Below are 26,362 nucleotides of genomic sequence, written 5' to 3'. Positions count from 1 at the left end.
GAAATTAAGGAAACCATGGAAAATAGAAAGCTGGTGAAGATGTAACTGAACAAAGGGGGAAATATACCAGCCCCAACAGTCAGCAGAACTTGGCTACTTTGGCCACATGATTTCTTTAGAGAGTGAAGAATAGAAGAAATGGGTTATATAATCTCCCTCTGTTACTGAGGAAAGCTGCTGAGGCCAGGCATGCATCAGTGACTTCCCTGAGTGGAAGGTTAGAGAGGCTACCATATAATGGTAGGTACATCCTGGATTGCCTTGGAAACCACAAGATGTTGGAGATGACAGAGCTGTGGGATATCTGCTGAGAAGAGCTGTTAATAGGGAGTAGAACCAGACCAAGAGAGAAAAATAAGTTGCAGTCAACAAAGTTGAAAGTAGGTAAAGATATTAAGAGTTTTGACATCAGATATGGAGATGCAGTTTGGAGTTTGCCTAGTTGGTTTTGGTTCTGCTTTGTCTAGTATTTCCTCACTATGCTCTCTTCCCTAATTTTTGGAAAAGTGATGTATATCCTGTGTCATTATATGTTGGAATTATGTAATCTGCTTTTGAATTTTGATTTTATAAGGGATTACAGTTAAGAGGTTGCATGAATCTTAGAAGAGACTTTGAACTTTAGACATTTAAATAAGCTTGATACTGTTATACACTATGGGGACTTTTGAAGTTAGACGGAATGCATTTTTACAGTATGATAATTCTACAAGCCTATGGGTACCAGGGAATGAAATGTGGTGGCTTAAAAGAAAATGGCCTCCATAAGGAGTGGCCCTATTTGGAGGTATGGCTCTGTTGGAGTAGGTATGGCCTTGTGGGAGGAAGTGTGTTACTGTGGGGATGGACCTTGAAGTCTCCTTTGTTCAAGCTATGTTCAGTATGGTAGACAAATTACTTCCTGTTGCCTACAGATCAAGATGTAGAACTCTCAGCTCCTTCTCCAGTACCATGCCTGCCTGTATGCTACCATGTCATGCCATGATAATAATGGACCAAATCTCTGACATTGTAAGTCACCCCCAAATTAATTGTTTTCCTTTATAAAAGTTGCTGTTGTCATAGTGTCTCTTTACAGCTCTAGAAACCCTAACTAAGACAGTAAGCACCCCAAATTCTACTAATGAACTGCAGCTACTGATAAACACCTTTGGTGAAGTGGCTGGTTATAAGGTTCACTCAAAAAAAATCAGTAGCTTTCCTGTAAACAAATGACAAATGGACTGAGAAAGAAATCAGGAAAACAACATCCTTTGCAAGAGCCACAAATAATACAAAATATCTTGAGGTAATTCTAACCAAGCAAGTAAAAGTCTCCTATGTTAAAAAGTTGAAATCTTTGAAGAAAAAAATTGAAGAAGATATCAGAAGATGAAAAGATCTCCAATGCTAATGGATCAATAGGATTGACATAATAAAAGTGGTCATCACATCAAAAGCAATCTACAAGGCCACACCTCTTAATCCTTCTAATCTTTTTAGTTAGTACCACTCCTTGGTGACTAAGCATTCAAATATATGAATCTATGAGGTACTTCCTTATTCAAGGAACATATGAGGGATTACAGTTTCAGAGGATGAGTCCATGGTCATCATTGCAAAAAGCATGGTAGAATGCTGTCAGGCATGGCAATGGAGCAGTCACTGAGGGCTTTCATCTCATTAACAGGTGTGAGGCAGAGAGAGCTAACTGAGAACAGTGTAGAATTTTGAAACTTTGAAGTCCACCACCATGAGTACACCTCCTCCTACAAAGCTACACCTACTAATCCTTTTCAAACAGTTCTACCAACTGGGGAACAAGCATTCAAATATATGAACCTGTGGAAACAATTTGTTCAGTGTTTGAGTGGAATGTTCTATAGATGTCTCCTATGACATTATCTGAATCAAGTGCTTCTGTTTAGTTTTTGCCTGGATGATCTCTCTACTGGTGACAGTGGGGTCTCGACATCACAATCCTGTGTGTTAGAATCAGTATGTAGTCTTAACTGTACTATTTGTCTTAGGGTTTCTATTGCTGCAGTGAACCATCATGAACAAAAAGCAAGGCAGGGAAGGGTTTATTTGCCTTATACTTCCACATTGCTGTTCATGACTGAAAAAAGTCAGGATAGGAACTCAAACAGGGCAGGATCCTGGAGTCAGGAGCTGATGCAGAGGCTGTGGAGGGGTGCTGCTTACAAGCTTTCTTTCCATTGATTGATCAGCCTGCTTTTCTATAGAACCCAGGACCACCAGCCCAGGGAAGGCACCACCCACCATGGGCTGGACCCTCCCCCATTGATCACTAATTGAGAAAATACCTTACACCTGAATCTCATGAAGTCATTTCCTTAGCTGAGTCTCCTTCCTCTCTGATGACTCCAGCTTGTGTAAAGGTGACACACAAAAGCAGCCCGTACAGTATTGTTTCTTTTATGACTTGGGTGCCCTTGCATTTGATGCATAAATGTTAGTATAATATTCTCTTGGTGAATTTTTCCTTTAATGAGTACTTAGTGTTCTTAACTATCTCTTCTGATTAATTGTGGTTTGAAATCTCTTTCATTAAATAGCTACCATAGCTATTCCTGCTTTCCTCATGGGCCCATTTACTTGGAGTAGATTTACTCATCCTTTTACCCTAAGGTGATGTCTGTCTGTGATGGTGAGGCATGTTTCTTGAATGCAACAGAACGACAGATCAGTTTTCTAATCAAATCTGCTATTCTACATCTTTCTCTTGGGGAATTGAAACCATTAAGTTTGAGAGTTGTATATGAGCAATGCATATTGATTCCTGTTAGTTTTGTTGTGGTGAGGGTATTTTCTCTTAATCTTTTGATTTACTCTTCTTGAGTTATTTATTTCTGTTGTGTGTTTCCTTTGAAACTGAAAATTTCCATCCTTCAGGGAAGCTCCTTAAGCAAGAAGGTAAGCTACTGAAAATAGCCTTAGGAGTTACTTGAAGACTCAAATACCAGACAATCTTCCTGGAAGAAGCAGAAACTAACTGAACTTCCTGCAGACTATGTAGTGTGCTCCAGGTTCCCAGCTTTTGTGAGCTTTCACCCATGTTATGCTGGGCTTTGGTGTGGCTTTCTTTGAATCATTTCTGGTCCTGTAAGTAACTCACACTCATATTCCTGAAATCAATCTCAATAAAACTCATTGGTTCACCAAGCTGGACTTTGGTGGTATTTGTACTTTGATCTGTAATTACATCCCTTTCTGTCATGAGTAGATGTGTGTGTGTTGTGTCTTCTCAGGAAAAATTTTGTCACACAATAATTCCTTATGTCCTCTTGGGTTTAGTTAACCTCTTCAACCTAATTTTTTCCTTCATGTGTCTTTTAAGAGTAGAATTGGTGGACAACAAATGATTATTTTCTGAATCATGTGTAGCTGGAACTTTCTCTCCAGTCCTGCCCAGCCTGCGGTCCCATAGTTGCTTATAAAATAATCACTCAGAAGCTTATATTAAGTATATCTGCTCAGCCATTATCTCAGGATTATCACTGACGAACTCTTTCATTTAAATTAACCCATAATTCTTATCTATGTTTAGCCACGTGGCTTGGTACCTTTTCTCTGCTCTGCCTTCACATCTTGCTCCCTGTGTGTCTGGCTGTTGACTCCTGACTCAGCCCTTCCTCTTCCCAGAATTCTCCTTGTCTGCTCACTCTGCCTATGCTTCCTGCCTGGCTACTGGTCAATCAGCCTTTTATCAAACCAGTGTATAAAAGCATTATCTTCCAGCAATCATGGAATGGTTTTCATTCTCTATTAATTGTGATTTATAGTTCTGCTGGGTCTACATCTCAGAGCTAATAGAAAAAAAATCTCCCTTGAAAATCATGTGTTATTTTTCTGGTTCTGTTTATTTGGTGATCTATATGTCATTCATACCTTGATAGATAGCTCTTTCTTTAGATTAGGGGAATTTTCTTAATGGTTTTGTTAAAAAATATTTTCTGTGCCTTTAAACTGGGTTTCTTCTCTTTCTTCTATACTTATTTCATAGGCCTGTTATTTTACATCACATATATAACTTAAGCCATATATGATTATAACATGCTTTTAGGCAACTATAATTAATTCCTTTTAGCTTTATCAAATAATGTTGTTGTTATTTGTGCTTTGTCCTCTTTCTTCTCCTGGATCGAGGTCTCTTCTTTCCCCAAGTTAGAACATCTATACCATCAGTCTGTTTCCCAATTCATATCACCTATATCCTGTTGTTTACCCCCTCATGCTCCCATCCCATCTATTGTCTCTTTATAATTTCCTGTTTGTTGTGTTTAGTCCATGTTGCATGGGGATTTGTAGCTAGGAGCTGTAGATGAGAGAGAACATGCAGTGTTTGTCTTTTTGAACCAGGGGTTACCTTACTCAATATAATATTTTATATTACAAGAAATTTACCTGAAAGTTTCATGATTTTATTTTTCTTTACAGCTGTATTATAGATAGACAGTTTTTGCACCCACCAGTTCCCAAATAACTGAAACAGAGACTCATCATTAATTATAAATGTTCAACCAATTGCTCAGACTTATTACTAACTAGCTCTTCCAACTTAAATGAACCCATTTCTATTGATCTATATGTTATCATATGACTCATCGCTTTTCCTGTCTTCCAGCATGTCTTTCTTCCTCTGAATCCTTTGGCAACCCTTCTGACTCCATCTTTCTTCTTCCCAGTGTCTTTACTCTGGATTTCCTGCCTAACCTTATCCTGTCCAACCATTGGCTGGTCAGCTTCTTTCTTAAACCAATCCCAGCATAATTTACACAATGTACAGAAGGATTGTACCACAGCATTTCCTCCCTTTTTCTAAATAAAAAGAAATTTTAATACAGTAAAATTATACACAACAAGATCAATATCAATTAAGAATTACAATTACAAATACCCAGTCCATTTGTATTTGGCAAAATCAGAGAAAATATTCTGTTATCTATCTTTCTTTGTGAGTCTAAAGTTTCATATCTAATTTATCTTTTTATTATAACTAAGGAAAAATTTAAGTCTAATTATTTAGTCTTTAACTCCATCAAAGATCCCAGAAGGATAAAATGTCATTTTTTTCATTGATACAACTTTCAAATTAATTTTGTTATGCTACATGTATGTTTCTACTCTTGTTTTGTTTTTATGCAGTTCATTTAAAAATGTAATGTATAATTAAGAAATACAGATTAAGAGTCATCTCTCATAGTCAAATTCATAGTCGTGTTATGGTATGTTTTCAAGATCTCTAATGACAAGGACATTTGGCTGCCTGGAAAGGATTCTTCCAACTCTGGCAAACAGGCCTGGTCTATCTAACAGACATTACTGAGAAGTAAGGAATTTTGAAGGATTGTTCTACTATTAATCTGTATTTCTTAATTATATATTACGTTTTTAAATGAACTGCATAAAAACAAAACAAGAGTAGAAACATATATAGTGTAACAAAATTAATTTGAAATTTGTATCAATAAGCCAAAATCCATACCAATGTAAAATATTTGGTGATCAATGGTTGTTTTTTGGATTAAAGTAGATCCACTAATCTACCCTTTCATCTCATCATTTCTGTATCATATCTCCCTTCTTCCTTTAGAAAGAGATCTTTGAAGTTAACTTCATTGTCTAGCTTTTTTCCTGTCTATGACAAATAACAACTTGTAACCACCCCCCTTAAATGATAGCAAATATCCATAACTCATATTTTTAGAATGTGGGCATCATTATGTAGACTACTACTTATTGTTTGGGGTTGCTGGTATCTCTGTACCCTAAGAAAATTCAGGATAATGATCTTGAATCGAGTTGCTGGATCATCTCAGTACTCTGAACTCAGAACTTAGAAATCCGCACTCAGAACTATGAAAAGACTGCAACAGAAGCATTTTGAGATGTTGGATCACCTTTGTCATTCATTTTCATTGGTGTCTGGTCTCCTTGTTCTGAAATACATAAACTTTTAATGGTAATGTAAATTACAAGTATGGAATATGTGGTATGCACAAGTCTGTTAAAGATGATTTTTTTGTTTTTTTATTTGAACAGGTAAAATACACATTATGTGTCATGTACTTCTTCTAGGCTTATTTCTTTATATTTGTAGCCAGAACTTTCAGGGGGTCTTCCTTGATCAAACCTGATCCATATCAACCTGGAATGAATCCACAGCCTCTCATTTACTGTGGAAATAAAACTATAACCTCTTCTACAAAGCAACACACCTTTTGACTTCCATTTCAAAGTCAAACTATTTTTAAAATATATAGGTTGGCTTAATCTAGCAGTTTTCATAATCCAGGGTCTCTTAGCAGCCAAAAAAATTTAAAGACAACACAATAACATATAGGATCCAGACTCTCCATTTATTTCCTAGCATTATGTGACTTTTATACTACTTTACTTCCTTTGTAAGGACTTTATTATTTTAAAACTATATTTTTATGGCTATCACTTTTTCACTTCTCTCCTGAGACTGTATATTTTTAAACACACTCTAACCCATTTAAAGTTTTTTTTTTCCATCTGGATCTGACTTTACTGAGTATCTATAACCTTTTCTGTCTTCATGAGCAAAATCAAAACCTGCCATGCAGTACACTGGTTGAACTTGGGTTGGCAGTTCAATCCCACAAGTAGCAGCTGGGAAATTGCTCTTTTTACTGCAGCCTGTGTGAGAGACTGGAGGAGCTGCCATGCATCTTAGTTCATGAAGTGTTGGCAGCTGCCAGGAGATGCATCTCTGTACTGTGAGAAACAAGGCTAGGACGCTGCATTTGGCTGTTTCTGTGTGTTTAAAACCTTTTTAAAACTTTCTCATGTCTTATGTGGATGTAGGTGCCAGATACTTGGGTACCATTTGTAGGCAGAATTTTATTTTCCACCCAGCAGTTCCCAAATGACTGACACAGAGACTCAATATTAATTATAAATGTTCAGCCAATAACTCAGGCTTATTACTAATTCTTACAAATTAAATTAACCCATTTCTATTAATCTATGTATTGCCATGTGGCTCATGGCTTTACCTGTCCTCTAGCATGTCTTGCTCCCTCTGCATCTCCTGGTGACCTCTCTGACTCTGCTCTCCTTCTTCCCAGGGTCCTTTGTCTGTTGTTTCCACCTAACCTTATCTTATCCAGCTATTGGCCAGTCAGTTTCTTTATTAAACCAATCATAGTGTAATTTATGCAGTGTACAGAGGATTATTCCACAGCACTGAATGATATTCCAGTGTGTCTAGGTACCATATTTTCATTATCCATTCATCTATTGATGCACAGTTAGGTTCTTTCTATATCTTGCTAATGTGAATAGGGTGGCAGTGAATATGACTGAGCAATTATCTATGGAGAACATATGCTAAGGAGTAATATAGCTGGATTAGAAGACAGATTTAGTGTTAGGGTTTGATTGATTGATTGATTGATTGATTGATTCTCCTTACTGATTTCTAGACATATAGTGAATGAAATTCACATAAATAGAAATAACCTCATTCTATGAAGCATATATTAGTGTAATAACCAAATGGGGTAAAGAAACAACTAAAAAACTATATTCATGATGGACTCAGTAAAATAAAAGTAAATCTGAACAAAAGCACATATCAAGAATATTGCTCAGTAAAATAAAAACAACTTGAATAAAAACACATGGCAAGAATATTATGATCAAATTGTATTTAACACAAACACAGAGTGGGTTCAAACTATGTCAGTCAATAAATATCTTAAATCATTATAAATAGGATTGAATACAAAAAATTACATGATAATTTCAAAAGATGCAGAAATAGGCATTTACAAAATCCAAAGTGCTTTCATGGTAAAATTCCTAGAGAAGCAGAACTGTAGGGATCCTACCGCAACATAAAAAAAGACTACAGATGACAAACTCATAGGCAACTTTTTCTTAAATGGATTAAAAACTCTAAGAAATCTCCTGAAAATCACTAATGAGATAGCACTGCCCACTATGGAAATTCATTTTCAATATAGTGCTGGAAGCTCTAGTTGAAGCAGTAAAGCAAGAGAAAGAAATTAAAGTGTACAAATAAGAAAAGAAGAGTCAACTTATCACCATTTGCAGATGATATATTATATATATGAGATGCCAAAATACTCAGAAAAAAAACTGGTAACTATACGTTCAGCAAAAAGGCAGGGTACAGAATTAACTTGCAAAAATTAGTAGTTTTTTATATATCAAGTGACTGCACAAGAGTGATTATTAATTGAAAAAAAATGAAAACATATATAGAGATGAAAACAAGAGAACAGCCAAATATAGTGGGAAGAACTAAATAAGAAATTAATGCTCAGAGATACAGTCTGGGATATAAGAACTGTGAAAATACTGTGGAGAGGCATGAATATTCCATGTGCTCTTAGGATCCTAGGTCTGTTCTTCTCAGTGTTCTCCTCTGGCACTGAAGGAGATGTTTGCTTCTGAAAAAAGGATCCCTGTCATCTGACTGTAGATGAATTGTTAAACGGTTTTATTAAATAAAAACCTGGAACCAGATATAGGAGTGAAAATCTGAGCGATCAAAAAAATAGGAAAAGCCACAAGCTAATCTCACCTCACCAACACCTCAATCTCCATAGTGAGCTACTTCCTGTGTACCCACACCTATATGTCTTTCTGTTCTGTTCTCTCATTTGCTCTCTCAGCCCAGCTACATCACTTCCTCTTCCTGCCAAGTCTGTCACTTCCTGCTTGCCTGTACAGACCTCCAGACCTCTATGGTTGGTGCTGGGATTAAAGGTGTATGTCATCATGCCTGACTCTGTTCCCCAGTGTAGCCTTGAACTCACAGAGATACAGACAGATCTCTGCCTGCCAAGTGATAGGATTAAAGGCATGTGCTACCATTGTCTGACTTCTATATAGTGACAGGCTTTTCCTGTGATCTCCATGCAGATTTTATTGGGAGACACAGTATATTGGGGAACTCAATACATCACCATATTTCCCCTTTTTTGTCTAAAATGAAAAAGCTATAACTAATATAAGAAAAACTATATACAATAAGTAAATATATATAATAAATACAAGCAATAAATACATTAACAGTGTCTAGTCCATTTTCATTTGACCAATTCAACAAAAATATTTCATTATTTATCCTATTTTAGTGAGTCCAAAATCTACCTAGTTCACTTCCTACCCTAGTTTGTATTGCCAACAGAAAACTATCTTATGATGTATTTCAAATTTTACACTTTACACTTAGTGAGTTTCTTTTCTGAAATTGTTAACAAGGAAAACTGTAACTACAACTATCTAATCTTCAACCCCCTCAGAGATGAGAGAAGGAAATAATATTACCTAGTAAAACAGGAAGTGCAATCAAGTGACTTCCAACAAATGTGAGTTATGAGAGAAACAGCCAGCTGCCTAGATATTCAGCCGTGGTTTCTCTGCAACTTTGGGACATTATCTTTGCCCTACAGATTTAGCATATCTGACAGACTCATTTGTGAAGCAGGATGTAAGCAAGGCCTACAGCTTGACCCCATATAAAATGTGAGTGTTCCATGTACCAGATAAGCTTGAATTCCACCAGTGTCATGTCATGATTCAGGATTTTAAATTCTGGCTTCTGGGCTTGTGGGTGGCTTTATCTCCTGTATTAAATGCCAGTCTACCATTGAGAAGCCAGATTCTGTCAGCCTAGTTACTCCTCCAAGAATACTTGTTCCAGCTGCTGTTCCATTGCACATCAGGAGCCATCATCCCAATGCCTGTTCAGTTGCCTTTGAAGGAAGGGGCACTGTACCTTTTCTGGATTGCAAAGCCACTTCAGCAATGGTGTCATATTGCCCTGGCCTCAAAGTATGCCTGTTGCCAAAGCTGCAACCACACTTGTCTTGGCAAAGATTGGTAGTCTTTTTGTGTGTGGGTGTGTGTCCTGCTTGTCCATTTTGGACAACTTGCTGTCAGCAGTCGATGTGAGGGTACTTTCTTGCCCAAAGGATAACTTTTGACACAGTGAAAGTTAACTCCGTGTGGTGGTTCTTCCATGTCCATACTCTGAAGTAGATTGAGGCAGCCAGGAGCAGATATGTCTCATAGTCATAAAAAAGGAGAAAAAAACTATGTTATTAAATGCCATATTCTGTAGATTTCTGAGGGTTTTGAAGATGACCTGTCTATATAAAATATATTTCTGCTTGCTGTAGATCTCTGAAGTGCTTGAAGACAACCTGTCTGTCTAAAATATTTTTCTGCTTGACCTTGAAAACATACCTATTACTATAAGCTTGATTGTAATGACTAACTTACATTTCTATCCTAATAGTTGGTAATAATAAATTCCAATGATTAGCAAATTGCATTACATTGTTAAGTGAATTATATAAGTATAACATCTTGAACAAGATTGGAAATATAATTACAATATATCAATCTCAAATTGGTATCAATATACATAATTTATATACAATATACAAAAATCCAATCCAATGTAAAATATTTAAAACTAGTTGCTTTCTAAAAGTAGATTAAATAATGTGCTTTTTTATTTTATCATATCTATATAAATCAATCTCAAATTGGTAGCAATATACATAATTTGTATATAGTACACAAAAATCCAATCCAATGTAAAATGTTTAAAACTAATAGTTATCTTTTCAAAAGTAGATTCAATAATCTATATTTTTATCTATATCATCTCATTTTTCTTTTCAGAGTAGATTCAATAATCTACACTGTATTCTATCATTTCTATATCATTTTTTCAGAGTAGATTCAATAATCTCTTTTTTTTTCAAACAAGAACCTTAAATCTAATCTCCTTTGTTTAGACTTTATCCTGACCATTAACAATAACAACTTGTAACCAACCATCCTAAACAATGACAACTATCCCAAACCCAAAACCCATTGAAAGAGTAAAACCACCCACCACACCTCTTGGGAATATGGGCATCGTGTTCTTAAAATTACTTCCTGCTGTTTGTGAGGAAAGGCATCTTTAGGGGATCTTGAAAAGAAAATTTGGGGGTTAATTCTCAAGTTCTGGACTGGTAGCTGTATCATTTTTTTTTCTTTCTTCTTTTCTTTCAAAACAAGAACGTTAAATCTCCTGTTTAGCCTTTTTTCCCTGACCATTAACAATAACAGCTGGTAACCAAACATCCTAAACAATTATCCCAAATCCACTGAAAGACCAAAAACCACCTGCCTCACCTCTTGAGAATATTGGCATTGTGTTCTTAAAATTGCTTTCTGCTGTTTGGAGGTGAAGGCATCTTTAGGGGATCCTGAAATGAAAAAAATGTGGGTTAATTGTCAAGTCCAGGGAGAGGTAGCTATATCATTTGTTGTCCAGTCTCTGCATAATGTGAAAATGCAGGGCTTGTCTCAAGTGCTTGCTCAAGTAATCTATGAGGCTAGATCATCTCAGATAGCCATCTTGAAATTGTCCTGAGCAGTTTGTAGTTCAAAGGTGATCTTTGGGTGATGTTTGTCACCTTAATGGTATTATTATTGTCCATATGGAATTGTCATTGTGGGTCCCCATCACTTTTCTGGAAACTTCAAATTTGCTGTTAGGCATGTTTATGAATCCCTACAGAAAACTGATAGAGACTAAAACACAAAAACATGTAGAGGCAGCTAGATAAAGCCTTTTTTCTAGAATTAGTTAGTACACTATATGACCATTAATATCATGACAAAAGTTAATATATATTAATTTATAAATTTTGATATAAATTCATACCTAAAGAAAAGTTTAAAGAATCAAAATAGAACCAAAGAATTGAGATTAGTGGCAATAGAATAGTCCCTTGATTTTGGTTTTGGTCTTTCTGATACCAGATCGCTCTTCTGACATGATATAGAGGTTTTGCATTTTCCTTTTAAAAAACATGCTTGGGTTTAGAGAAGGAGAGAGCCATTCTTCAACTCCAAAGCCAGCTTTAATTTTTAATTGAATGGGAACCAAAAAAGATTATTTGTGTTAAGTGTCTGTAGAGAAAAGCAGAAACAAATATTTAGGAAGATTTATGAAATTTTATATGTGATATACCAGTGGGCCAATTTACTTTTTCTTGGACATGTTTTTCTGGATGATTTGTCCCTTTTCTTCAGATGACTCATTTGTCCAGTGTTGTTCAGATTCTTTAGCCTTCATTCTCCTAAAAGACAAAAACAAAAACCCTTCCCCAACCCTAAGTTTGGAAAGGTTCCCTTTTAGCAAGTTATATATGATTAAATGAAATGCATTTGTTAGTGGTATAAGTTAATTTTAAATTGGATGGTTATACTGGTTGATGAACTATCACCTTTTTTAATTAAGATATCTCTCTTGTTCATATCGAACCTTTATCAATTTTGATGGTATCCATAGCTTTTCCTCTCCTGTAGAAACAAAAGCAAAACCTCATCCCCAATGTAGCATATATCCTGGATTCCATTCTGAGGTCAGCACATCTTTAAAGTATATAGGCTGATTTAACTCTGTAGTTCTTTCTATTATCCAATGTCTTTCCACAGCTGTTATTCCTTTCTCATTAGCATTGAGAAAATTCAAAGTTAACAGAGCATTATGTAATCTATTTCTGGGGGTTTGTTACCCCTTTCTGTTTATTTAGTATATCCTTTAGAGTTTGATTTGATCTATTACTGCTTGGCCTATAGAATTATGTGGTATATCAGTAATTTGCTTTATATTGTAATAAGCAACAAAACTATTTCATTTTATCAGAGACATATCCTAGAGCATTGTCAGTTTGAGTTTGTGCAAGTATACCCATCATGGCCATAACTTCTAGCAAATTCATGATTACAGAATCAGCCTTTTCTGAAATCAGTGCAGTTGACCATTGAAATCCTGAACAGGTATCAATGGTGGTGTACATATTTCAATTTTCCAAATTCTGCAAAATGAAACTATTCATCTGTCAGATTTAATCTCTCTGAGGACATTTTGGGCTACATCCTGGTGGTAGTAGAGTCTAATTTAAAAATAAAAAGTAGAAGATTTCCTTGGCTTGTTGCCAGGTTATGGAAAATTCCTTTTTTATACTCTTACTAATGGCATGATGTTTTTTAAAACATTCTGAGGCCTCCAGCACATTTCTATCAATAGTTTATCAATCTCATCATTACCTTATACCTGGCAGACCTGTATGGGAATGGATGTGTGTTAAATATAAGGATTGATTTCTATTTTTGATTATATCCTGTAACTGAATAAATAACAAAGTTAATTCTGACTCATCAGGGATAAATTCTGCAGTCTCCATATATAAGACCAGTCTTTCAGCATACTGAGAGTCAGTAACTATGTTGAGGTTCCAAAAAAATCCATTAATACCAATGGAATAGCATATGATTTTTGAACCAAACTATAAGAACTTTGAACCATTTTACTTAAATTTTCTGATTTGTAACCTGCCTTTCCTTGTTTGTTTGCATCTGTATAAAATGTACAGGCTTCAGATATGGGTGTTTCCCATATGTGAGGCAGAATCCAATCAACTCTCTTTATAAGTTAAATTCTATCAATTTTGAGATATTTGCTGTTAATCTCTCCCAAGAAACTACTGCAAGCTCTTTGCCAAGGTTCACTTTCTTCCCATAATTTGTCAATGTCATCCTTAGCTAAAGGTAGTACAGTTTCTGCTGGGCCTATTTCTGCTAATTGACAAAGTCTCAATTTTCCTTTCAAAATCAAGTCAGATATATTTTCCGCATAAATTTTTAATTTTTTTAACTCTGTTTATTTGGTAGAAATATCCATTCCAATACATTAGACTCATCTTGCACTCTGTTTCACTTGAGATAATGTTCCAATCCCTAACAGATGAACATTTACCTCCTAGAGAAGCCAATTTAGATGCTAAAATTCCGGTGCAATAATTGTGACATCAGCACCAGTGTGTACAAGACCTTCCAAGAGAACATCATTTATTCATATTTTTAATTTTGGTCTTTGTTCATTTATAGAAGTTTGCCAAAATATTTGCTTTATGGTTTCTCCTGAATTTCCTGTTCTCTCTGCTACAGCTATTCTATCACCCCGAGCAGTATTGTTTTTTACAATAGGCATTTGGATATTGAATTGTTATAAGAATGTGTTTTTTTCTATGACAGTGGAAAAGGATTGAATTTAATTTGCCATGGGGGCCTGCATGAGGCCCCTCAGGGAGTTCCCCAATGGCAAAGGCAAAGGATTACCTTGTCTGTCCCTTGTTGATCTACATTCATTGGTCCAATGTTTAGTTTACCCTGATCACACCTTGTGCATAATCCAGAAGGGAGGGGTATTCTGTTGCCATTGTTCCTTGAATAATCATTCTTTCTAAGAATGCCATTTACACTCCCTTTTCAAATGACTGTTTCCTGCAACCAAAACATCTGATATTTTTCATCAAAGCTTTTGATATAACCTCATAACGTATCATCATGGTCATGAGTCTCAATATTAATCGTGTCCCTGATCCAATCCAAGGGTGTTGATTGCTGTGGATATCACTCTATATAAATAAAACACTGATGGCCAATGACCAGGCAGGAAGTATAGGCGGGACAAAGAGAGAGGAGAATTGGGGAAACAGGAAAAAGGAAGAGAGACACTGCAGCCACCACCAGGACAAGCAGCATGTAAAGATGCCGGTAAACCACCAGCCACGTGGCAAGGTATAGATTTATAAAAATGGGTTAATTTAAGATAAAAGAACACTTAGCAAGAAGCCTGCCACGGCCATACAGTTTATAAGTATTATAAGCATCTGAGTGATTATTTTATATGTGGAGGGTGGGACTGTGGGGCTTGGTGGAAGCTGGAAAAAAGCCCTCCAGCAACAGCTGATCTTGCCTTTAATAGCCTGATTATTCTTTTATATGCTGCATTTGCATTCTCAAAGGCCAAAGATCCAATTATTATCTGTCTAGCTTCTGAATTTGGTATCATTCTATTTACTGCTGAAGACATCCTTTGTAAGAAATCCATGAAGGATTCTTTAGAGCCCTGTATTACTTTTGTAAATGATTCAATTTTCTTCCCTGCTTCCTCAATTCTGTCCCATGCATTCATGGATGCCATGTGGCATAGAATTAGGGTTTGGATATCACATAAACATTACCTTTTTATATCAGCATAATCGTCTTCTCCAAGAAGCTTATCCTGGGAAATTTCCATACCTCTAGTCCTACATCATTGTTCTATAGTTTTAGCCTCCTCTTTCTGCCACATTCTCCACTATAATTATTGTCCATCCTCTAGCATGACTATAATTAATTCTTTCCAGTCCTGAGGGATAATACTTTTACAAGTTGACCATGAATTTAACATCTGCTTTACAAATGGAGAATGCATGCCTTATGATACTATAGCTTCTTTAAATCTCCTTAAATCTAACATTTCCATTGGAGTCTAGTTAGCTCGTACACATCCTTGAGAATTTGGCAGTTCCTGTAAGGTTACTGGGTAGATTAAAGTTTGCTGTCAGATAATCTTAGGCTGTTTCTCTGTAACTGTATAATTTAATCCTGAGATAGGTTCACCGTTAAATTTTCCTGACTGGGTCTGACTTTCTCTATAATTCATTTGAACAGGTTTTTCTAAAGTCAATCCTGAGATAGGTTCACCTTTAAATTCTTTTCTCTGGGTCTAACTTTCTCTATAATTCATTTTAAAAAGTTTTTCTAAAGCTTTTATCTTGGCACTCAAATTGACCAATGTTTTTAATGCTAAAATAAAAATGATCAAATGAATAATATTTATAACTGATGTTATGCACATCCGATCAACATTAATTATTCTCTCATTTAATTGTTCCACTTTCAGACTGGCTAATGTGCTATAGAACAGAGACCAAATTCCTTCCAATTGTGGGAAAAAATTCTCTTTTAACTAATTTCATGCTTTAAGATATCTCAATTGACTTACCAAGTCTGTCAACTATGTAGAACAGTAGAAGTCTGAGGGAATTTCAAAGCAGCTCCCTAATATAGTGGAAATCTGAGATGGGAATCCAGAGAGAAGAGCCTACCACTCACCAGCAGAAAAAAAAAATAACAAAGAGAATCTGGCTGTGTGCAGCTCCCAGCTTGAACCATGCAGTTGGGGCCTGAGCCAGGGGGTGCTGTAAGGCCACAAGTGGCTTTTTAGTGAATTCTTGCCACAATCGTTGGAGCACCAAATGTAAACGAATTGCTAAATGGTCTTATTAAATAAAAAACCTGGAGCCAGACATAGGAGTGAAAATCTGAGCGATCAGAAAAATTGGAAAAGCCACCAGCTAATCTCACCTCACCAACACCTCAATCTTCATAGTGAGCTACTTCCTGTGTACCCACACCTATATGCCTTTCTGTTCTGTTCTCTCATTTGCTCTCAGCCCAGCTACATCACTTCCTCTTCCTGCCAAGTCTGTCACTTCCTGCCTGCCTGTACAGACCTCCAGACCTCTATGGTTGGTGCTGGGATTAAAGGTGTATGTCATCATGCCTGACTCTGTTCCCCAGTGTAGCATTGAACTCACAGAGATACAGACAGATCCCTGCCTACCAAGTGATAGTATTAAAGGTAAGTGCTACCATTGTCTGATTTCTATATAATGACTGGCTTTTTCCTGTGATCTTCACGCAAATTTTATTGGAAGACACAGTAAATTGGCAGACACAATACAACACCACATCTGACTGAGAATTACATAGTTAAAGGGACACAGGAATACTAATCTTTTGTTCTTTTTCTGAAAATGCAGTGTGCCTTCTGTACCACCATTATGGATTGGAAGAATATGACTGATTTCTTGATGCTTGGAGGCTTGGAGCTAGGAGCTTGAATAAATCTCAGAAGAGAGCTTTCACTTGGTCTTTGAGACCTGCTGGAGCTATTGCAATTTTCAGGGTTGAGAGGGATTGTAAATTAGCTAAACACATGTTTTACATTGTGGTAGGGATACATGTTTTAGGGCCTATGCTGAAATATTAAAGTTTAAAAATGTAATATCCCTAAAAGCATCACATGTTAAAGGCATGGTTGAAAGATTATAGGGCTTCAAGGGAGTCATTGTATCACGAGGTCTCCAATTTCATCATAAGAATAGCATTGTTCGACTCATAGTTTGATGGCATTGTTGGGATAAGATACAAACTATTTGATAGAGCTTGGCTGCTAAAAGTGAATTACTCCAGGATAGACCACTAATCATATGATGTGTTTGTAACCCATTCAAGTCTTTGCTTCCTGACGATCATGACACTGCCAGATTTTCTTTACCATTTCATTCCATCATGATGTTTCTGTCTCACTCAGTATTTGAAACAATGGAGCCAACAACCAGAATGATCTCTGTGAATCCATGAAAAAAAATATTGTTTTCTGATTTGCAAGTATTTATAAAAATTATTTGCTAAAAGTCAAAGGTCATCACATGACCATGTGAGAAAGCATTTATGCTGGCCATTACCATCATAATCAGTTTACATAAAAAATGTGTAATGAGCTAGAGAAAGCTCAGCAATTAAGAAAACATACTGCTCTTTCAGAGTCCCTAAATTTTCTTCTCAACACCCATATCAGGTGGCTCACAACTAATTTTGAAGGATCTGGTAACTCTTACCCCCATGGTCACTTGCACTGATATGACAGACACACATAGACACTCATAGACATACACATAATTAAAATTTTAAAAACTTGTAATTCAATGCTGAAACCACAAAGTTTAAAACTTACAAAGACAAGTTTAAAATCTATTATGAATAACTAGTAAATATATAGTCAGTTACTCAAATACTTAATTTCCAAAAACATTAAAAAATCCACATTAAAACAAAAGAACATACTGCTTCACACTCCTTAACAAAGTTTAAATTCAAAGAAGACACTATAGTCCTTTGTCATATCTGAATGACTGCCTTTTCCATCTATTCCTGGTGGGAAGTGAAGCAGTAGCACTATGATGGTAAGTATTAGGAAAAGTTCTTACTGTGTGCTAATCCTCAATTTCCATATATATTTTACTCTAGATTCTTTATTCAGGACATATTAAAGCTTTAATAATAATACACATGCAATTTCAATATGATATACTTAAACCATGGCATTTCTATCTACTTATATAGTACTCAGCATCATAAATGATGATTCAAGGAATATAATCACATTGATAAATCCCTAAAGCACATTGTGCTGAGTGAGAATGATTTAGGAAATAAAGGAATACACATGAACATTTGAGTAGATGCATATGTTTTCTCTTATATCAACTCTATAGTATGTATACATGAATAGCAACACCACATAACAATATCATACATTAATCTTGATTAAAATAAAATATATACACAACATGATTATTGTTAAATTAATTCCAAATTAATGAAAAATAATATAATGGTATAATGGGAACAATGGTTTTTCTCTTGGGCAAGGAATGTGACTTTGAGTATCATGGAGTCATTCAGAGGAATGGAAATGTTTTGGTCTTGATTGTATTCTGAGAACATGAGTGTATTTATTCTCCAAATGCCATGTTTTGTACACTTACAACTTGGATATGACTCTCTTGTTAACTCTACTAAACTCTAGCAAAACTAAAAATACTAGTGTCTGTAGTACTTTACATTAATATAATATTTGATAAATTAATTGACAATTCATAATTAAGTTAATAATTTTGAGTTATCTGGAATGAAAGGTAATTTGGTATACATGTTCTTAAGCAGCAGCTCTGTTAAGCTAGTATCCCAGTTAGGTTGATTTGTCAGGTTGACACAGCCTTGAGTCCTATGAGAGGAAAGCCTTGTAGCAGATTCATCTAGATGTGGTTAGTCTGCAGGCATGCCTATCAGTGACTATCTTGGTTATTAATTGATTCATGGTCCCAGCTCCACAGGGGGACAACAACCCTAGACAGATGGTCTGGACAGCATAAAAAAGCTATCTAAACATTAGCACACAAGAGAGAGGCAGGAGTCAGCATTCTTCAATGGTTTCTGCTTCACATTCCTGCTTGAATTCCTACCCTCATTGATGAACTGGGAGAGGAAGGATAGATCAAATAAACTTCTTTTCTCCTTAAGATGACTTCATGCAGAATGCCTTATTATAGCAACAGAAAGGAAATTAAACAGAAATTGATACAGAGTAGGAGTTTTTCCTGGGACACACATAGCCATGTGGCATTTTATGCCTTTGGATTATTTTGTTGGGATATTGAATAAGGTTTTGGAATTTTGTGCTGGAAATTCTGCTGAATGCTCAACATTTAATATATTTTAGTAGCTTGGAAGATGGACTATGGAGGTGTGTTTTGTGAGGTTTCTGGGAGTACTGACTAAATTAAGAATTGGTCCAGAGGCCATTTGTGTGAAATGTTGTGTAAAGGGTCTGTGACTGTTGTCATCTGAGACTGCAGATTTAGTTGTAACTAAAACCAGATCTGTAGGCCAGGTGGTGTTGGCACAGGCCTTTAATCCCAGAACTTGGAAGGCAGAGGTAGGCAGACCTCTGAATTTGCAGCCGGCCTGGTCTACAGAGCAAGTTCCAGGACAGCCAGGGCGACACAGAGAAACTCTGTCTCCAAAAAATTAAAACCAAACCAAAACCAAAGAAACAGATTTGCATCATTGAGGTGAACCTGTTTTTCTCTGCGATGATGAGATGGTTTGTCACAGGGGGTTGAGGAATGAGCTGTGATTAAAAAGAATTCAGCACCATTGAGATAATAGGAATGTATTTTCCTTAGGGTCAGCCCACAGAAGCTATAGTCCAAGAGAGCCAAGGCTGTATTTTAATTTGGCAGCCAAACTTAACAATGTATAAAAGTCTCCCAGGTGATACTAATTTTAAAGGTTTGGAAAATGCATGATTGAAGGGGTCATGGATAGGAACTTGGTCTTTGTAGCATATGGCAGATGGGCATTCCTTTGGAGAGTCCAGAGTGGTCATTAGTAAAGGTACATTCTTAATCGTAGTGAAGACTAGAAAATTGGAGATATCAGGACTGTGGGCTGTCTGACCAGGAGAGTAGCAAATGTAGAGTGTAGCTAGCACAAGACTCTGAGACAAATCATGTGCTCTGTATATGGCAGAGCTGGGAAGGGTGACTGTTTAGCTTTTGGAGATAGAGACTACACAGTAAGAAAGCCTCAGATAGTGGATATTGAGCAATAGAATTTTGATTTATACTGCTGGATATTTGGGTTGATTTTCTGCTGTTATTATGTTCTTTCATTTTGGAGTAAGAAGTATGTAAATTGTTTTCAACTTTAGAGGACCCCACAGTTAAAAGACATATATATATATATATATATATATATATATATATATATATATATATATATATATATATATATATATATATATATCATCTATCAATCATCTATCTATCAATCTATCTATCTATCTAATCTATCTATCTATCTATCTCTATCTATCTATCTTGCCTACAGCATTCTGTCTGCATGTATGCCTGGATGCCAGAAGAGGGCACTAGATCTCATTATAGATGGTTTTGAATTACCATGTGGTTGCTGGGAATTGAGTTCAGGACCTCTTGAAGAGCAGCCAGTGCTTTTAACCTTTGAGGCACCTTTCCAGCCTCAAGACTTTGGGGTCTTAGGGTGGATTTTTAATGAGTTTTAATAAGACTTTTAATGTGTTTAAATTGTTTTAATTGTATTTATTTTATTTTACAATGCCATTCAGTTCTACATATCAGCCATGGGTTCCCCTATTCTCCCCCCTCCCACCCCATCCCCTTACTCCCAGCCCACCCCCCATTCCCACCTCCTCCAGGGCAAATCCTCCCCCGAGGACTGCTATCAACCTGGTAGACTCAGTCCAGGCAGATGCAGTCCCTTCCTCCCAGCCTGAGCCAAGTGTCCCTGCATAAGCTCCAGGTTTCAAACAGCCAACTCATGCAATGAGCACAGGACTTGATGTACCACATTTTTTTCATCCATTCTTCCATTGACGGGCATCTAGGTTGTTTCCAGGTTCTGGCTATTACAAATAGTGCTGCTATGAACATAGCTGAGCATGTATCTTTATGGAATGAATCAGCATTCCTTGGGTATATGCCCAAGAGTGGGATGGCTGGGTCTTGAGGTAGTTCAATTCCTAATTTTCTGAGAAACCGCCATACTGTTTTCTACAGTGGTTGTACAAGTTTACATTCCCACCAACAGTGGAGGAGTGTTCCCTTTGCTCCACATCCTCTCCAACATTGACTGTCATTGGTGTTTTTGATCGTAGACATTCTGAGAGGTGTAAGGTGGTATCTCAGAGTCGTTTTGATTTGCATTTCTCTGATGATTAAGGATGTTGACCATTTCTTTAAATGTCTTTCAGCCATTTGTGTTTATTGTTTTGTGAATTCTCTGTTTAGCTCTTTAGCCCATTTTTTAATTGGACTGTTCAGTATTTTGTTGTCTAGTTTCTTGAGTTCTTTATATACTGTGGAGATCAATCCTCTGTCAGATGTGGGGTTGGTGAAGATCTTTTCCCATTCTGTTGGCTGTATTTTTGTCTTATTGATTGTGTCTTTTGCCCTGCAAAAGCGTCTCAGTTTCGAGAGGTCCCATTTATTAATTGTTGTGTTCAGAGTTTGTGCTGTTGGTGTTTTATTTAGGAAATGGTCTCCAGTGCCAATGCCTTCAAGAGTGCTTCCTACTTTCCTTTCTATTAAGTTTAGTGTAATTGAATTTATGTTCAGGTCTTTGATCCACTTGGACTTGAGTTTTGTGCATGGTGACAGATATGGATCTATTTGTAATCTTTTACATACTGAGATCCAGTTATGCCAGCACCATTTGTTGAAGATACTTTCTTTTGTCCATTGTATAGTTTTGGCTTCTTTGTCAAAAAGCAGGTGTTCATATGTGCATGGATTAATGTCAGGGTCTTCAGTTTGATTCCATTGGTCCATATGTCGGTTTTTATACCAGTATCAAGCTGTTTTTATTACTATAGCTCTATAATAGAGTTTGAGGTCAGGGATGGTGATGCCTCCAAAGGTTGCTTTATCGTATAGGATTCTTTTAGCTATCCTGGGTCTTTTGTTTTTCCATATGAAGTTGAGTATTTTTCTTTCCAAGTCTGTGAAGAATTGTGTTGGGATTTTGATGGGGATTGCATTGAATCTGTAGACTGCTTTTGGTAAGATTGCCATTTTTACTATGTTAATCCTACCTACCCATGAGCTTGGGAGATCCTTCCATTTTGATATATTCTTCAATTTCCTTCTTTAGAGATTTAAAGTTCTTGTCAAAAAGGTCCTTCACTTGTTTAATTAGTGTTATCCCAAGGTATTTTATATTATTTGTGGCTATTGTAAAGGGTGTTGTTTCTTTGACTTCTTTCTCAGCCTTTTTATCATTTGTGTATAGGAGGGCTACTGATTTTGTTGAGTTGATCTTGTATCCTGCCACTTTACTGAAGGAGTTTATCAGCTGTAGAAGTTCCCTGGTAGAGTTTTTGGGGTCAATTATGTAAACTATCATATCATCTGCAAATAGTGAAAGTTTGACTTCTTCCTTGCCAATTTGTATCCCTTTGATCTCCTTTTGTTGTCTTATTGCTCTGGCTAGAACTTTTAGTACTATATTGAATAAATATGGGGAGAGTGGACAGCCTTGTCTTGTTTCTGAATTTAGTGGTATCGCTTTGAGTTTCTCTCCGTTTAATTTGATGTTTGCTGTTGGCTTGCTATAAATTGCTTTTATTATTTTTAGAAATGTTCCTTGTATTCCTGATCTTTCTAAGACCTTTATCATGAAGGGGTGTTGGATTTTGTCAAAGGCTTTTTCAGCATCTAAGGTGATGATCATGTGGTTTTTTTCTTTCAGTTTGTTTATATGGTGTATTACATTGACTGATTTTCATGAGTTGAACCATCCTTGCATTCCTGGGATGAATCCTACTTGGTCGTGATGGATAATTGTTTTGATGTATTCTTGGATTCCGTTTGCCAATATTTTGTTGAGTATTTTTGCATCAATGTTCATGAGGGAGATTGGTCTGTAGTTCTCTTTCTTTGTTGCATCTTTGTGTGGTTTGGATATCAGGGTAATTGTAGCCTCATGAAAAGAGTTTGGTAGTGTTCCTTCTGTTTCTGTTGTGTGGAATACTTTGAAGAGTATTGGTATTAGTTCTTTTTTGAAAGTCTGGTAGAATTCTGCACTGAAACCATCTGGTCCTGGGCTTTTTTTGGTTGGGAGACTTTTGATGACTGTTTCTATTTCTTTAGGGGTTATTGGTCTATTTAAATGGTTTATCTGGTCTTGATTTAATTTTGGTATGTGGTATTTATCCAGAAAATTGTCCATTTCTTCCTGGTTTTCTATTTTTGTGGAGTACAGGTTTTTGAAGTATGATCTGATGCTTCTCTGGATTTCCTCATTGTCTGTTGTTATGTCTCCCTTTTCATTTCTGATTTTGTGAATTTGGGTGCTCTCTCTTTGCCTTTTGGTTAATTTGGCTAGGGGTTTGTCTATCTTGTTGATTTTTTCAAAGAACCAACTCTTTGTTTCATTGATTTTTTTCTATTGTTCTCTTGTTTTCTATTTGTTGATTTCAGCCCTCAATTTGATTATTTCCTGGCGTCTATTTCTCCTGGGTGAGTTTGTTTCTTTTTGTTCTAGAGCTTTCAGTTGTGCTGTTAATTCATTGGTATGGGATTGCTCCATCTTCTTTATGTGTGCATTTAGAGATATGAATTTTCCTCTTAGCACTGCTTTCATAGTGTCCCATAGGTTCGGGTATGTTGTACTTTCATTTTCATTGAATTCTAGGAAATCTTTAATTTCTTTCTTTATTTCTTCCTTGACCCATTGATGTTTCAGGTGGGCATTATTCAGTTTCCATGAGTTTGTGGGTTTTCTATAATTTTTGTTGTTTTTGAGGTCTAACTTTAAGGCATGGTGGTCTGATAAGATACAGGAGGTTATTCCAATTTTTTTTTTGTATCTGTTGAGTTTTGTTTTGTGTCCAGGTTTTCTATGGTTGGTATTGAGATTAAAAATGTGTGTCTTCATGCTGGTGGTGTCCTTGAACACACAGAGATCTGCCTGGCATGTGATAGGGATTAAGGGCATGAGCTACCACTGCCAGACTTCTGCTATGGCTTGCTATTAGCTCTGACCCCTAGGCACTTTTATTTATTAACATACAAATAAAATCACATTTCAGCACAAATAAAATATCACCATATTTCCCCATTTCTATTTTAATAAAAAGAAAAAAGGAAAAATGTTATAATGAATATAAGAAAAACTATATACAAAAAGTACAATAACTATATACAATATATACAACAATAAATACCTAAATAATGTCTAGCCCATTTGCATTTGACAAATTCAGAGAAAATAATTCCATTATCTATCCTATTTTGGTAAGTCCAAAATGTAACTGATTCACTTTCTATCCTAACTTATATTACTAACAGAACTATCTTATAACATCTTTCAAATTTATACACTTATACCTCTTTAGTGAGTTTCTTTTCTGAAATTCTTAACAAGAAAAACTATAACTATAACTACCTAATCTTCAACTATAACTATCTAATCTTCAACTATAACTATCTAATCTTCAACTCCCTCAAAGACCCAAGAAGGAAATAATATTACCTAACAAAAATAAAAACAGGAAGTGCACGCAAGTAGCTTCCAAAAAAAATGTGAGTTGACAGAAACAGCCAGCTGCCTGGACAGTCACCCAAGGTTTCTCCACAGCATTGGGGCATCATCTTCAGCCTATAGGCTTAGCGTATCTGACAGACTCATTTGTGAAGCAGGATGTACACAAGGCCAACAGTTCGACCTCACATTTGGTGAGAGTAGTTCATGTACCAGAAACACCTGAATTCTACTAGTGTCCTGTCATGATTCAGGATTTTAAATTCTGGAAATTGTTCAGGTTTTTTGGAATTCAGCTGTCCATTCTTCTTGACTGTGTGTGTGGCTTCATCTCGGCATCCCGTTCTTCTGTGCATCCCTCTATTAAATGCCAATCTACCATTGAGAGGTTAGACTCTATCAGCTTAATTACTCTTTCAAGAATAACTGTTTCAGCTACTGTTCCAATGCACACCAGAAGTCATCAGTCCACTGCCTGCTCAGCTGCCTTTGAAGAAAAGGCCATGTACCTTTTCTGGATTGCAAAGGCCACTTCAGGGATGGTGCCATATTGTCATGTGAAGTTCAGAATCTTGGCACATTTAGCTGATGATCTGGGCCATGCAGTACCTAACTCCAGGCTTCACCAAATGTGCAGGGTCAAAGACGTTCTTGATTTCTATAATGTTCCCAGAGTTCAAGATAGATCTAAATTTGATGAACTCGTTGCCAGTAATTTGCCTCCCAATTTGAAAATCAGTTGGGGTTACTGAGCATTTCAACAGTTGACTGCATTGAGATCTTGTTCTCCTCACTACAGTGGCTGACAAACCTTGTGATATGGTATCCATCAGAACTCTTCTCTAAACCTCCTTTTCCTTTCCTTTTTTTTCCCCTGTAGAAGAACACATCTTTTTTCTCATGGAGAATCAACAAAGAAAACATTTTCACATTTGCTAAAGCTGTTTGCCCCCAATAAAATCAACTGTTGATAATTAAAAAAAAGAAGGCATCAGAAGATGCCTTTTTTAAGGCCACAACCACACTTGTTTTGGCAAGAATCCGTAGTCTTTGTTTCTTGTCCTGTCTGTCCTGTTTATCAGCAGTTGATTCGAGGATACTTTGTTGTCCAGTGGCTAAATTTTGCTGCAATGAAAGTTAACTCCATATGCAGTTTCTTCAATGCCCATATTTTCTCTGAAGTAGATTGGTACTGCCAGGAGCCAACATGCCTCATCATCATAACAAAAAAAGAAAAAAAATCTAAGTTATTAAAACATTTTAAATGCCATATTCTGTAGATCTCTGAAGGGATTGAAGATGACCTGTCTATCTAAAATACATCTGTTTGATCTTGAAAACATACCAAATATGACTACAAGTTCGATTGTAATGTCTAAGTACTAACTTTCATTTCTTTATATCCTAATAGTTGGTGATAATAACATTCAAGGATCAGCAAATTGCATTACATTGTTAAATGAATGATATAAGTACAATATCTTGAACAAGATTGGAAGTATACATATAGCATTTTCTAATAATATCAATCTCAATATATATAATTTGTACACAATATACAAAAATCCAATCCAATGTAAAGTATTTAAAACCAGTAATTGTTTTTTAAAAGTAGATTTGATAATCTATCTTTGTATCTATATCTTCTCTTTATTTTTCTGAGTAGATTCAATAATCTACCCTCTATTCTAGCATTTCTAGGTATCATTTTTTAAAAACAAGAACCTTAAATCTAATCTCCTTTGCT

The sequence above is a fragment of the Peromyscus maniculatus genome, chromosome 1 (genome assembly GCF_049852395.1).
Source record: "Peromyscus maniculatus bairdii isolate BWxNUB_F1_BW_parent chromosome 1, HU_Pman_BW_mat_3.1, whole genome shotgun sequence".
Classification (NCBI taxonomy): Eukaryota; Metazoa; Chordata; class Mammalia; order Rodentia; family Cricetidae; genus Peromyscus; species Peromyscus maniculatus.
The sequence above is the reverse complement of the archived record's forward strand: the minus strand, read 5'-3'. Positions refer to the sequence as shown.